Genomic DNA, 13551 nt, shown 5'->3' with positions numbered 1-13551 from the left:
AGATTGTATTAAAATCTGTACCCCGATTAGAATGTTACCTAAAACCCGATGGATACATTTGAATTAACCAAATACGGCTGTTGGAGTGAAATTTCCTTGTTTCATTCAGGAGTCTTGTTGCTTCCTTCAGATTTACATTCTGTCGCTAGGATTATCCGGTAAACGCAACGAGTATTCCTGTCACGGCATATTTTACAGGAATATATTTTTCAGTGCACAGTACCGGTTGGCTCAGCTCGGTAAAAATAGGGCATGCGTTTGTTCAAAACTCATTTTTTTTTTACGATCCTCTCGAAGTAAATTTTTTCCGCACGTCTGCATTAAACATCCCTGAGCCCTGACTACACTTCGAAAAATGTGTGTTATGAGAACCAGATTACTGCCGTGCTAAGGAAGAACGCCGTGTGAGCCTTCAGACGTTACCAAGTCTCCTTTGATAAAAACCGAATTTACTGGAAAAATTGTGAATATTTTTTCCAAAATTTTCAGACCACTTTGTACGCAATTTAATCTAAAATATCTGAAAAATTTAAAGAAACATGTGCGCGACTGTCGTCAAAAATACATGTTTTATCGAGGAAAATTTGGCATCTCTCGAATGTTTATGAGGCATTTTTCCTTAGCACGGCAGATTAGTGGTAGTGGAAATTTGGTGCGATTAACACTCAATGGTAAAACATGTTTTGGGTAACATTCGTTAAAAGCCCGTATGAAAAAACAATACTTTAGTATCAAAACCATCATTTTTTTTTAATATTTTGAAAAAGACCAGCAACTTGCAACTTTGCTCTGAGTAACTAGAAGTAAGATAACTGCACTCGCCGAGATTCTCCGTATAAATGCACATCATGAAAGGTATATGCACGGGCAAAGAGCTTCGCTCCTCGCCTTGGGCAGTCGTTACTCGAGACCTACCCGCAGCCAGAATGCAGCGCGAAATTCGCACAAGACACCGGAGCCAAAAGTTCAAGCCCTCATCTCGACAGCCCTTAGCGATGCAATCACGCTCTTAATTACCTGCTCCCCGGAAGGCCCCCCCTCCCACCCGCGCGGGGGCCTTAATGACAAAACGGGTTTTAATGACGGATAATGATATTAAGAATGTGGTAACGATGATTATCGCGATTTTGATATTGGTTTAACGAGCCGCTGGGAGCGGGGGCGGGCGACGTTGGGAGGGGGGTGGAAAGGAGGGGGTGTGGGTGGGGGAGGGGAAAGGGGTGGCGCGTCGGGGGGCGCATGCTCCGTCGCGCCATTGATCAAAACAAAAGTCTCGCCCGACCATTCAACAGCTGGTTGCGTCAGTGTGAAGAGCAGCTCCGTGCGGCTGTGACGAGCATTCGCGCGGTCTCAGATCGACTCGTTCACGAGCGCAAAAATAAATTTCCCTGGAAATTTAAGACGCTGAATTGTTTGAAAATTTCACGTCCGCGCTTTGAAAAAATTTCCGCAGCGCTCGCGGAATAGCCCCGTGATTTTTTCCTTGTTCACCGGAGGCCCGGCCGGTTGTTTTGCCGGCGTCTGCGGAATCCTCTCGCTGTCTGCGAATTCCGATTCAGGAAATGTGCAATTTTAGCTTCAGATAGGTTTTTTTCGAACGTATTGTTTTGGTTGTCGCCGTTTAGTTGATTCTAGAGCGATTTCGCTCTGGGCGATGTGAGTATGTTCGGTTTTGATGGAGATGACTGTGGCCCGCGCCGGCCGGCTTTCCGGATCGGGATGAGAGACTCGTGAGGTAATTTCATTTATTTACAGTATCTGGAAAAATAGCTCGTGTTGCGAAATACAATTGTATATCGCTGTAATTTATTCTGCATAAACATCGAGGGTGAGACGTTTGCGGCATGAAATCTGCCATGCAACGCAAAAACGTCGCAAATGCCATTTCACATTTTTTGGAAACAATGCATCATAGCAGAAAAATTTGTGCACCTGGGGGCAATGTTTTTACAGATTTCTTTCGCAAATATTATCAAGAAATTAACCTGAAAATTTGAGATGCACGGGTAAAACAGTTTTTACTTTATTAAGTGTTAAGTTCCAAAAAACGAGGGAAAATGTTGATAAATTTACGGCGTTCTTGCTTAGCGCGGTGAATAAATATCGTCGGTGAAACTGAAAAATGCGTATCTCGGTTTCGGTGTTTTGAAATCTCCCCTACTATTTTACTTTTTTCAAAGGGACCAAAGCAACATTATGGCTTGAAATTTGCACAGAATATTCTTTAAAAGAAAAAGAAAAATTGCTACAATTTTACGAAATGACGTTCAGTAGTTTTCTGTGCTGGAAATAAAGTATGGCAGGAAGTCTGCAACACCGCAACCCGAGACACGCATTTTGCAGTTTTACCATCGATATATGCGACGAAGATATTTGAGTGAAACTAACCTTAAAACCAGGCCTTAAAAAAATTAAATGCGAAGAACACGCACACATACACTGTTAAATTACGATTATTCCAACAATTAATGGAGCTTACTGCAGCTTAACAGTAGTGATAACTTGCACTGTTATTTCTGCTTGTGAGATGTTAATTTTAATAAAATGCTGTTGCAGAAAATTATTGCGCTTAGGAGAAAAGTCACGGATCTGTTTTTGATTTAAATGAATTTGAGTCTTCTCGAGACCCTATTTTTTTTTTTCATCTAGGACTTGACTACCATACCAAACAATCATAAAATATTATTAAATTCTTAGAAAAGAAACTTCATTTTGACGTCGCTTTTCAGATCGAAATTTCAGAAATTATTTGCCATTCTTGCTTTAGATTGTTCCTAGAGTTTAGCGGATAAGGGGAGTTAAATCCCAAATTAATTCTTAGAACACTCAAAATACACAGAATTAACGATCAGGATGTTTTAGGAATTAAGTCAAAATCCTCCGACCCGTAGAGGACCATTTTTGAATCACATTAAATAATAAAATTTCTTAACATTTTTATCAAGGTATTTGGCTAAATCAGAATTATTTTTAAAGCACCAAAAAACTTGATATTTTTACCAAAAATTTGAATTTGATTATAGTTCCTTCTAAATTCACCCATGCCTTAAATATTTCAGATGAAAAATTAGATTTATAGTATATTTGCCTAACTTCGCTGTTTTTACGACCAGACGATCATTTCAAAGAAAAGCAGTTACGATTGTTTAATGATTGCTTGTTAAATATTTGCACTCGTATTAACCACTAATTTATTTTTAAATTATTTGGTCTTAAAGATTTGTTCATCGTGCGTTTATAATTCTATGATGAGAAATTTTGTTAGTTAAAAATCGTCAGAATAATAAAATATTCTTAGAATTGAGTAATTTGAAACAGAAAATAATAGGAAAGGAGCGCGACAAATCGATAAAGAAATAAAAAGAAGGGAAAAAGAATTACATTTTAAGTCACAGTGCGTTCATTCACAGCTCGTGAGGTATTGTATCATATTTTTTACGATATTAAACCAAGAATGTATCAAAATATTTTGAAGATTACGGGATTGTATTTTTCGTACGTTCATTTTGAATTACTTAAAGCTACAAGCTAGGGTAAAATCTCTGCATTTAAACAATATCGCGTAAAGAAGTGCATTGGATTTTTTCTTCTCGATTTAAAGTTTTTGGTGTAAGGACCAATTTATCACGCAAATCCGATTGATGTATCTACAAATTATTATTTTTAGCTGAATAATCATATTTTCCTTGTACATAAAAAGAAAAGAAATGAAAAAATTACCCTGCCTTAATTACAAGAGATGCGTCGATCACAATCGTTGCTGAACACAATCTCTGCTCATGAAAATGAACAGAACTGTCATATGGTGACTGAATTCTGAAAACACTCCACTCAATAACCGATTTAAAATCCCCGTGCATATAAATGTTTTCAAAAATTACCAACAATGACTTGAATATTCTAGCGGAAGAATAGAGCAGAGTAAAGAATACAAACGAGTTTATTTTTCTTTGGAAAAATAAATTTGAGAGGACTATTACTACGTCGCATTGAAGAAGCGCGTTCAAAGAAGAACTCTAAATTATTATAGATATCGATGCTAAATTTCGTCAGAGTTCAGTTATCGATATCCATGACGGCGCTCGAATGCAACTTTTCCCGCTCGGAAGTTGACCGCGTTGCATATGCAAAGGAATTAAGGCGCACTCTCTTTTTTGAGCCACAATTTAAATAATGACTAATACTTTTATCGGTTAAAACTCTGAGACAGCATCATTAAAAATAGAAGGCGGTGTAATTTTACAAAAAAACTCTGAGATTTTGTAGACTTTTAAATTTTTAACGAGTAGACGTTAAACGATTTGTAAAGTACGACGGTAGAACAGTCGTTTTTACCCTGAAATTCAAATTAAGTGTCAGAATTTGATGATTGCTGATCATGCAAAGATCTAGTTTTGCTGCGGATCATTTTTAAAATTTCAGCTAATTTCCCTGGAACCACGAGGCAAATTCATGAGAGATTAATTTCGCATAAACGAATAAATTATGCAATTAGAAATGAAAATTTAACGTTGATGGAGATTAAAGAGTATTACAATGGAACAACATGACCTCTACTGAGAGTAGCTCAGTTATCATAAGCTTCCAAAACGCAGATTCTTGAAATCAGACGGAGGAGCGTAAATTTACTGGTTTTCTAGGAGAATGTTTGTATTCCCTGAGATGTATGCACACTTTCGACGCGAAATAATTCAATGCTTCAAAAAAAAAAAAACAGTTTTTTTTTTTCAGCCGCGCTTGCTTCGAAAAACTTGTCTTCGTCCTTGAACAAACATACACATTAAATGTTTGATAAACATTAAAACAATCCTTTCCATCAAACTTGCTTAAGATAACTTAAAATTAGAAAGTACAAAAAGAGAGTTCTTGCAGAATAATCGAAATTTACATTTCTGAAAAATGACTCAAGCGCACTGGCATAGTTGCAGTTTGTTGGTTGCGTCCAAACTTTTTGGTGATCATGAACGAATGATATTTCCACACCACTGAAAATCTCTCATCACGAGAACGAGGAATAAATCGTTTCTCAAGCATCCAGTTCGGTTTTATCAACCGAGCAGCTTCGTCACTTTGAACGTACTTTTATGTATGAGGTATAATCGTCGATTCCGCTGTCATCAAATTTTGTGAAACTTCATCCAACCTAATGAAATTATGGAACAACTTAACGTATCGTGCCATGTAGCATTTCCTGTCTACATAAATGGTGGATTCTCTAAGTCGGCAAAAGTCACCAAATCCGGAATTTTAGTCAACGAAACGTACCTTAATCATGTCTCATACACACAATTTTCAATGAAAATCTTGGATGAAGAAGTAATTCTTACGAGTTCTAAAATTAATCACGCCCAGTTACATTATACATTATATTTAACTCGTAATGTATGCATTAACTGGAAGGTACGGAAGGGAAAGGGTCCGAAAACAGTCCTTATCACCATCGTTCCTTTTAAAAACCTTTTAAAATGTTTATTTTACGTCATTCATATTTCATGGAGGGAAATCATTGGGATTTAAGTTTTATTTTCCAAGGTTTACTTTTGAAGTTTACTAGTTTGTCAAAATTGTTATTTTAATGTATTCTGAAAGAACTCCCAAAACCTACTCCAGACCTAATGAAAACATAAGGATCCTCCTGAAGATAGTAACTGATCAAGGAGTGGCCATGAATACAGCCCTCAGGCACCACCCTCTGTGGCATGAATTAATTTTAAATCTCACATTTTGGGGGGCACTAATCTATTTTGTAGGTCGCATATAAAACATAGAGTATCAAATTGTTTATCAAAATTTGGGAGTCAGTTATTCAAAAGAAGAAAACTAATGCAAATTTGCAACAGAAAAAAAAGTCAATTTTAAAAACCCCAAAAATAAGTTGTTAAGAATTCGTAACGCTAAAGAGGGTCATGTTCGCTCAGTGAACCCTTCATTTACGTCCAAATCATCTCCACGCTTCATTTGCTGACCAGAAACATTGAATAAACAAGCAGTGAACTCCAACACAATGTGTTGATAAGGCGCGTCATTAACTCGCACATATCAACCCCTTTAGTTTTCATTTACAGAGATTTCAAAAAAGGCAAGCAGCACAACAAGAGAATTCACGATCCAACACTGCAAGGTCAACGACGCACCTTCACGAGACCGTGTATTGTGAATCTAGAAAGCTATTCGAACAAATTTAAGTTTTTTGATCTGCCTCAAGCAAAATCTTTTCAGATTCTTGAAGAAAAGTGCTACGGAAAAATTTAAGCGAAGAAAGGAAAAATTCTGTCGAACTCCTAGAAGATAAAGTCGATTTAAAGGTATTTTGGGGCTTATTTTGGAGTTGATTTCGGTAATTTTCGTTGCGCGAATCGTGTTTTACGTGAAATTCTGGTCAAGAAACATGTATCAGAATGCCTAAAATCGTACCTTGTCTAGTGGTCCATTGTCTTAAATATGTCTTGATTTTGTTATTTTAAACGTCTTTTCATGCAAAGAAGCTCAACCATGCCCATGCTTTATTCATTCATGAATTGAAAGTAAGCAATCCACATCCCGAAAATCTACCGATTTGCCGTAAAAAATCGCAGAAACTTGATATACCAGGTCGATGTACCCACTCTTTGAATTTACCAATCAATTTAGTGAGTGCACGTATGTGAAAGTCAAAATGCTATAGTCATTTTGGGTGCATTCATTTTTCATGAAACAATTGTAAGTAATTTCAATCCCGAAAAACCATAAATTTTCCGTATAAAATAAAAAAAATCAAAATATGTCGACTCCCTGACGTGAAAATTAAATTCTACGTGTGAAAATACTTATGTATCGATATGCTGAACAGAATGCCCGCCTCTCCTCGTAATTTACAAACCGTTCCTATACTCATCTCAAAATTTTTCTCAGAGCTTTGTGTTATTATCAGCTTCCATTTAAACCCCGGTTTGATGGCCGAATCGGCTGCCCAAAAAGCAAGCCATTTTTGAAGGGCTCTATGAGAAATTCGTGATATTATCAGCTCTCAGGAAATCACCCCATGGGTAAAATTGCTGGTATAAATTTTCGAGTGCTTAAAATAATCGTATTCAAGAAACTAAGGCATTAAACTATGGAGTCAATTTCGTTTTAATAATATAACGGGATTTACTTGTCTTCAGGTCAAAACTCATACAAGAAAGCCCCTTGCAAGAGGCTAATTTTTTGTAATTTCACTCAATTTTTTCTCCTTTTTATAATTGAATTGCTTGTCAAATTCTGAGGTCAATCATATTAAATTGTAATTTATACATTTCTTTTTTTCCCCCTTCATTTTATTTTTTGTTTGGAGAAGTTTTGTTGATTTCTTCGGATTTCGAATACTGTAACTTCTCTTCTAATTGGCCGATTTTTATGAATGAGACCTCTTTTAATTCGTGTTTTAACGGAAAGTAAGGAAAAAATTGCTAAAAACTCGCGAAACAATTTTTTTTTAAAATTGGACGAATCCTAGCGTGACGGTGAAATGGTTAATGAAGCGTAAGTAATTGGGCGAGGGGCTGAGGATCCCGGCCTCGCTTGGCGACCGTCATTAGCTATTGTTCGTCGAGACGCCGACGCAGTGATCAGGAGCGTGGGGAAGAGAGGGGTAAGTGGATTCCTGTATGAGCCACGTTTAGCTAATGGTCTAATGAGTCTCGAGGCTCATCACAGATTGCACTTACACAGATTGCACTATCATGAGTGGCGGTAGCCACCACCGGGCAAGTAACCTATCCTCCAACAATTGGCAACACAGCACAGCCCGGTCGAGGCAATGACACCATAGTTACACGAACTTGGCTTATTTGGGTTTTTCAGAGCACGGGTACCAACTTTTGAAAAGTATAACCGAGGTTACAGATCTGTCAAAGCAACGTTTTGAACAAAACGGAGGAGTTAGATTCTCATTCCGAGAGTGCCGACCTGCTCAGCCATCCTCGAATCAATTCGCTTGATTCTGCTTATATATGCATATTTTAAATCAGCGCGTCGCATTCTTAGGCTTTTTTTAAAAAAACCAAGTAACGTAGACTCTTGGTATTCACTGCACATAAACTAGCGACCCCCAGAATGAGAAACAACTTTAAATCATAATTATTGATGGATAAATAAACTTTTTACACGCTTTGGAAAATCTCAAAAGTTCGCGGTAGTCACTTTTCGGTAAGGAACTAAGGGACTCGGTTATTGTATCGAGCAGGGTTCGAAACGATCGCAAAGGCGGTATACTACGTATACGCGCCAAAATCTCACTCCGAGTCAGATATTCGAAAGAAGAAAAAACTAATGAAAATTTGCCACGACAGAAAAAAGATTCAATTTTTAAAACCCCAAAATAAGTTGTTACGAATTCGTAACGCTATGCCATAGAGGGTCATGTTCGCGCACTGGACCCTTCATTACGTCTAAATCATCTCCACGCTTCATTCGCTGACCAGAAATATTGAATAAAAATCTCACTCGGATCCCCGAGTAATTTTCCGAGTGCCAAACCGAAATTACGCACAGGTATTCCGGGGGCTTTTACCGCTGGGCCCCGATTCGGCGAGGGAATCGAATTATCCGCGGAAAATGAGGCCGTCATCTGGTCAACATCAGAGGGAACCTTTCGTTTCGGCCGCCCTCAACCCTCGATCGAATTGGATCGCCACGTATCGGCATCGGCCTTTCGCCAGACGTCCCGAAATTTCATTAAACCCCACGACGACGGTGCCCCCCGGCCGACTCCGTTTGACAAGTCGCGGGGCGGCCCCTCCCCCACTTCCCCCACCATCCCCATCCCGCGACGCCTCGCTGTAATTCACACAGATTACAAAGGGATCCAATCACGTTTTTCCGGCTTCCGCGGAGCTTTGTTGTTCTTTTCTCGCGTGGAGTAATCAAGGTTTTAATTAGACCTCGCGCCTACACCAGGCCGGGGACCCGTACCCCCCCCCCCCCCCCCGGTCCGTGGTCGGGGAAGGCGCTTCGAATTAACAATCGCTCACCGGCAAATTAAGGCCTCAGCCTCCTTTGGGATTGCGGAGGGCTTGGCTCTTATTACAGGGTAAAAGTGCGCGGGATTCCCCCGGGGAAGCGAGGCCGTATCCTTCTTTGACTCGATTGGTGGACGGATAAAACGTTTGCTCGATTAAAATACGGACGATTGAATCGTTCGATTCTGGGATTGGGCGAAATTCATGAGCGATGGGATTTGTAAGCGATGGAGGGAATCATGTCTATGAGTTTTCAGTCCTCCAGCACTGCCGTGCCAAGCAAGAACGCCGTAAATCCATCAAGATTTTCCCACGTTTTTTGGAACTTAACACTCCCTAAAATAAAAACTGGTTCACCCATGTACCTCAAATTGTCAGGTTGAGTTCTTGATAGTATTTACGAAAGAATTCATTAAAAACATTGTCCCAAAGTACACAATTTTTTCTGCTGTGATACTTTGTTTCCAAAAAAATTAGAATTGCGTTTACGGCGCTTTTGCGTTGCACGGCAGAGCATTCCTTAATCATTTGAGTGGTCAAAACTCTGAATTTTATATTGAACGATGAAAAAGGAACTCGTTTGTTTCATACTGTCATGTTCTGCGAAATAGCCGTATGTGCAATCCACTGCGCATGCATGCTTATTGAATTATACGTTTCCAACAATAAACAAACAAGTTTTAGGGATCTATATCGGGAGAAATGAGTTCCATTTTACAAAAACCGGCAGTATGTGCAGCTCTTTTGCGGATTAAAGTGGACTAGCTCACTGCTATTACACTGGAAAAAAAAACACATGGATCTAGAGTCCAGACTCTTGAAAATATTGACGAGAAAAAATACTCTTGATTCAATCAGATTTTTGCTTAGATCAAAAGGAAATCCGCTCAAATTAAGAGGCTTGGTTTTTGATTTAGGCAAAAATCCGATTGAATCAAGAGTATTTTTCTTGTCGATGTTTTTAAGAGTCTGGACTCCAGATCCAATGTGTTTTTTTCCAGTGTATGTTAATATTAACAACGTTAATATTATGTGCACTTGCTGCTTTCCAACGATCCTTCCACTTCGAAAGTAACGTAAATTTTGCTAACTTCCAGATAGTAACCTGCTAATAATAGTTTAGTAAAATCCTTCCTGATTTTGGCGGTAGTCAGAAGGTGGGTTGTAGCAGTTAGAGATGAGGTTGAGTCAACTACATTTTTGGCTAACTTGGCCACATATTGACGGTGAAAATACCAGACTAAATCGTAGACTTTCTGTTCCACTTTATTTCTTGGATGGAAAACTGCTCAACGTCAATTTTTAAAAACTCCCGTGATTATTCGTCCCCGTGTGAAGAAAAATCTGTGAAAACGTCACGGAATGATATTGGTTTGTTCTCCTTCACAAATATGAAACGGAAGCTGAGCTTCATTAACCTCGCAAACGAGGTACGTAGTCTGGTAATTCAACTGTCGATATACCTTTGACCATAGCGCAATCACACATCTGGCGATCGGTAAAATCAAGCAGGAATAAAATTGAAATTAGCAAACTTGTTTTTCCGTGTAGAAGAATCATTCACTGGAAAAAAAAAAACACATTTGATCTAGAGTCCAGACTCTTGAAAACATTGACAAGAAAAAATACTCGTGATTCAATCTGATTTTTGCTAAATCAAAAGGAAATCCGCTCAAATTAAGAGGCTTGGTTCTTGATTTAAGCAAAAATCCGATTGAATCAAGAGTATTTTTTTTATCGATGTTTTTAAGAGTCTGGACTCTAGATCCAATCTTTTTTTTCCAGTGTTCAGTTCATGTACATTAGATTGTAAAATTATGAAGGAGACTCAATCTCGAAAATGCGATCGTCATACTATTCTCTTCAGTATCACGGCATCATTATCACGAGCCTCAGCATGCCTATTGTACGTTAGTTCCGCGATTCGGAACCACCGAACCGACATCGATGATAATGAACTCCGCTGCGGAACTGCGGAAGGCACCAGACTGAACTTAAGCCTCCGCGTTCTGCGGGTTGCGGGTTCAAAGGAGTCGTAATAGGATACGCATAGGTGGTCTCAATTACGCTGCCCGGTAATTAGGAGATCTCGGCGGTGGCGAGGCGGAGGGGGCTCGAAATAAAAGGAGCATCGAGACATTGCATGCGGGCGGAATCAACGAGCAGAATTTACGACGCGATAAGGAGCTTAATTTCTTCGTTCTGCGGAGGCCCCGCAATCAAACGCCACGGAGGATACGATGTTTGCCGCGATCGCTGTCCTAGCGGAAAATTAACGTGATCGGTTCCATTCTGCCGTCCAAAAGAGAACCGCCGTATGAACATTCGAGATTTGCTAAATTCCCTCCGATGAAATGTTTATTTTTGAGGAAAACTATGAATGTTTTTCTTGAAATTCTCAGGAACTTAAGGCGATTAGATGGAGGCCATATTTTGTGTCAGAGCGGCATGTGATATATCGCATCAATTGGTTCCATTTTTTCAGCTACTCGTCATTTTTCTCGAATTTTGAGATCGCAACTCTGTTGTCAGGAGACTAAGACACTCACTTACCAATTTTAACAAAGAAATTCAACGTAATAAAGGCGTTGTTTTTTTAGAGAGAAAATATCGCATTCGAGTGCAGTTTCGATATCGGTATCGAATGCCATGTTTTCTCTCTAAAGAAACCACGCCTTTATTACGTTGAATTTCTTTGTTAAAATTGGTATGTGAGTGCTTTAGTCTCCTAATAACAAAAATGTGATCTCAAAATTGAAGAAAAATGACGAGTAGCTGAAAAAATGGAGCCAATTGATGCGATATATCGCATGCCGTTCTGACACATAATATGCCGTCCATCGAATCACGTTAAGGTGAAATTGCGAACAAAATTATCTAAAAAATTAGAGAGAAAATATTCACTGTATAACAACTTTTCCCAGGAATTCGTGGTTTACCAAAGGAAATTTAGTAACGTCTGAAAGTTCATCCGGCGTTTTTCCATAGCACGGCGGAATTGTTCTTAGGTCATGATCGCGTGTATCGGATTCCGATGATGCTGTCCTCGCGGCTGCGTTACTTTGTCTTGGTTTCATTTAAGATGCTCTGAAATTTATTTAGTGGAATGCAAATTACGAAAGGTGCACGCAGATTTGTTGATCATCGTACGATAAAATTATCAAAATTGGATCTTTCACGAAATGCCTTGGGAGAAGGAAGACTTTCCTCCGCCTTTCAATTGGATCGCATTTAGCAAAAAGGAACTGGCAAAATTACACTGTTTTCAAAACTGTGCTACTTCTTTTCTTTTAAAAATGCTAAATATATGTACAGTATTAAAGTTTACACAGTTATTTTCTTTTAAAATTGCCGATTATATGGTAGGAAGTTTACAAGATTTGCCGTTCTGAGAAATTTTTTAGATGATTATGGAAAAATATAGCATTTTTACGATACTATAATTGCGCTGGCTCCTTTTTGCTAAACGCGATCCAATTATTCAACACCCAAGTTTTGTTCTCTGCTACCCCCTACTCTGTTCCCTTTTACTTCCTGTGCTTTAAAGACGAAAATGATGAGTTTAAGCAATGGATCACTAGAAACATACATAGCATTACGTGGACATTATTGAAAATATGGTTGGCTTTCAAATCAAGAGGATCAACTTGATCCGATCAAATCCGGGCTCCGTCGCTGTTTGAATACTTTAAAAGCGCCGTATTGATGTCATTGATTTGAATAATGAGCATATTTCATACTAACATACTTTTGATGCCACCGCAATACTTTTTTTCGAAAAGCAAGTCCGAATAATATCGCGTCAAACACTGTACGGTCGGAGGCACACTCATACTAGCGCCTGCAAGACTTTAGCAATACTTCAAGCATTGCGCCAAACAGTGCGGTTAGCGTGAGGGCATATTGGCGCCTACAAGACTGCATGGATACTTCTCGCATTGCGCCAAAGGCAATGCGGGGCGAAAACTACTTGCGGTAACTAGTCGACCTCAGGTATGGGCATATTGCCGCTAGATGGATTGATGCCGCATCACACTGTGAGGATGACTCGACACTCAACCGCGCTCCCTTCCCTGGCTTGTGCAACGCTAAAGTCGCCGCAAAACTAGGACCACGCGTCATTTCTTTTTACGGTCTCTGCCCGGTTTTTACCACAATTAAAGAGTATGAATGTCTCTTGATTGCAACGATTCAGAAACTTGGACGATGTTGAAAGGATGCAGCTATTCTGAAAATTGATTTGCGTAAAATTAATTTTGGTGTAATTAAAAAAACGAAAATCTTGTATCGAAAATTTTTGTGATTTTATTTTAAATCATTCCGGAAATTTCTCGGGAACTTAAAAAAAAACTGGGTGTAGCCTTTAAAAAAAGAAGTATTGAAAATGAAACATGAGTCACGTTGCAAACGGAGATAAGAGCACTTTTTTCCACGTGCAAGCGTCGATTTTTGATTTCATTCACGACAGGCGTAACGGTATAAGTATTCGACCACGGGTGTATCCATATTTCCACTAGACGAGTAGAGGGCGCGTCTTACTGCAAAGATGACTCCACCGCGTTCCCTTCTTTGG

The 13551-nt window shown here is 39.0% G+C and overlaps 1 protein-coding gene across 2 annotated transcripts in view; it reads left to right on the top strand.

Moving 5' to 3' along the window:
• LOC109029642 (Transmembrane O-mannosyltransferase targeting cadherins 2) overlaps positions 1-13551 on the top strand; it is a 257184-nt gene that overhangs the window by 64961 nt on the left and 178672 nt on the right. Inside the window, exon 1 of one of the 2 annotated variants that reach the window (XM_019040193.2) lies at positions 1301-1735. The exons of the other annotated variant lie outside the window; for it this stretch is intronic. The gene's annotated coding sequence lies outside the window, so the exon portion shown is untranslated. Of the gene's footprint in view, positions 1-1300; positions 1736-13551 lie in introns of those variants that run through there. 2 annotated transcript variants of the gene reach the window in all.

The sequence above is a fragment of the Bemisia tabaci genome, chromosome 7 (assembly GCF_918797505.1).
Source record: "Bemisia tabaci chromosome 7, PGI_BMITA_v3".
Classification (NCBI taxonomy): domain Eukaryota; kingdom Metazoa; phylum Arthropoda; class Insecta; order Hemiptera; family Aleyrodidae; genus Bemisia; species Bemisia tabaci.
This window is presented reverse-complemented; position numbering and strand designations above follow the sequence as displayed.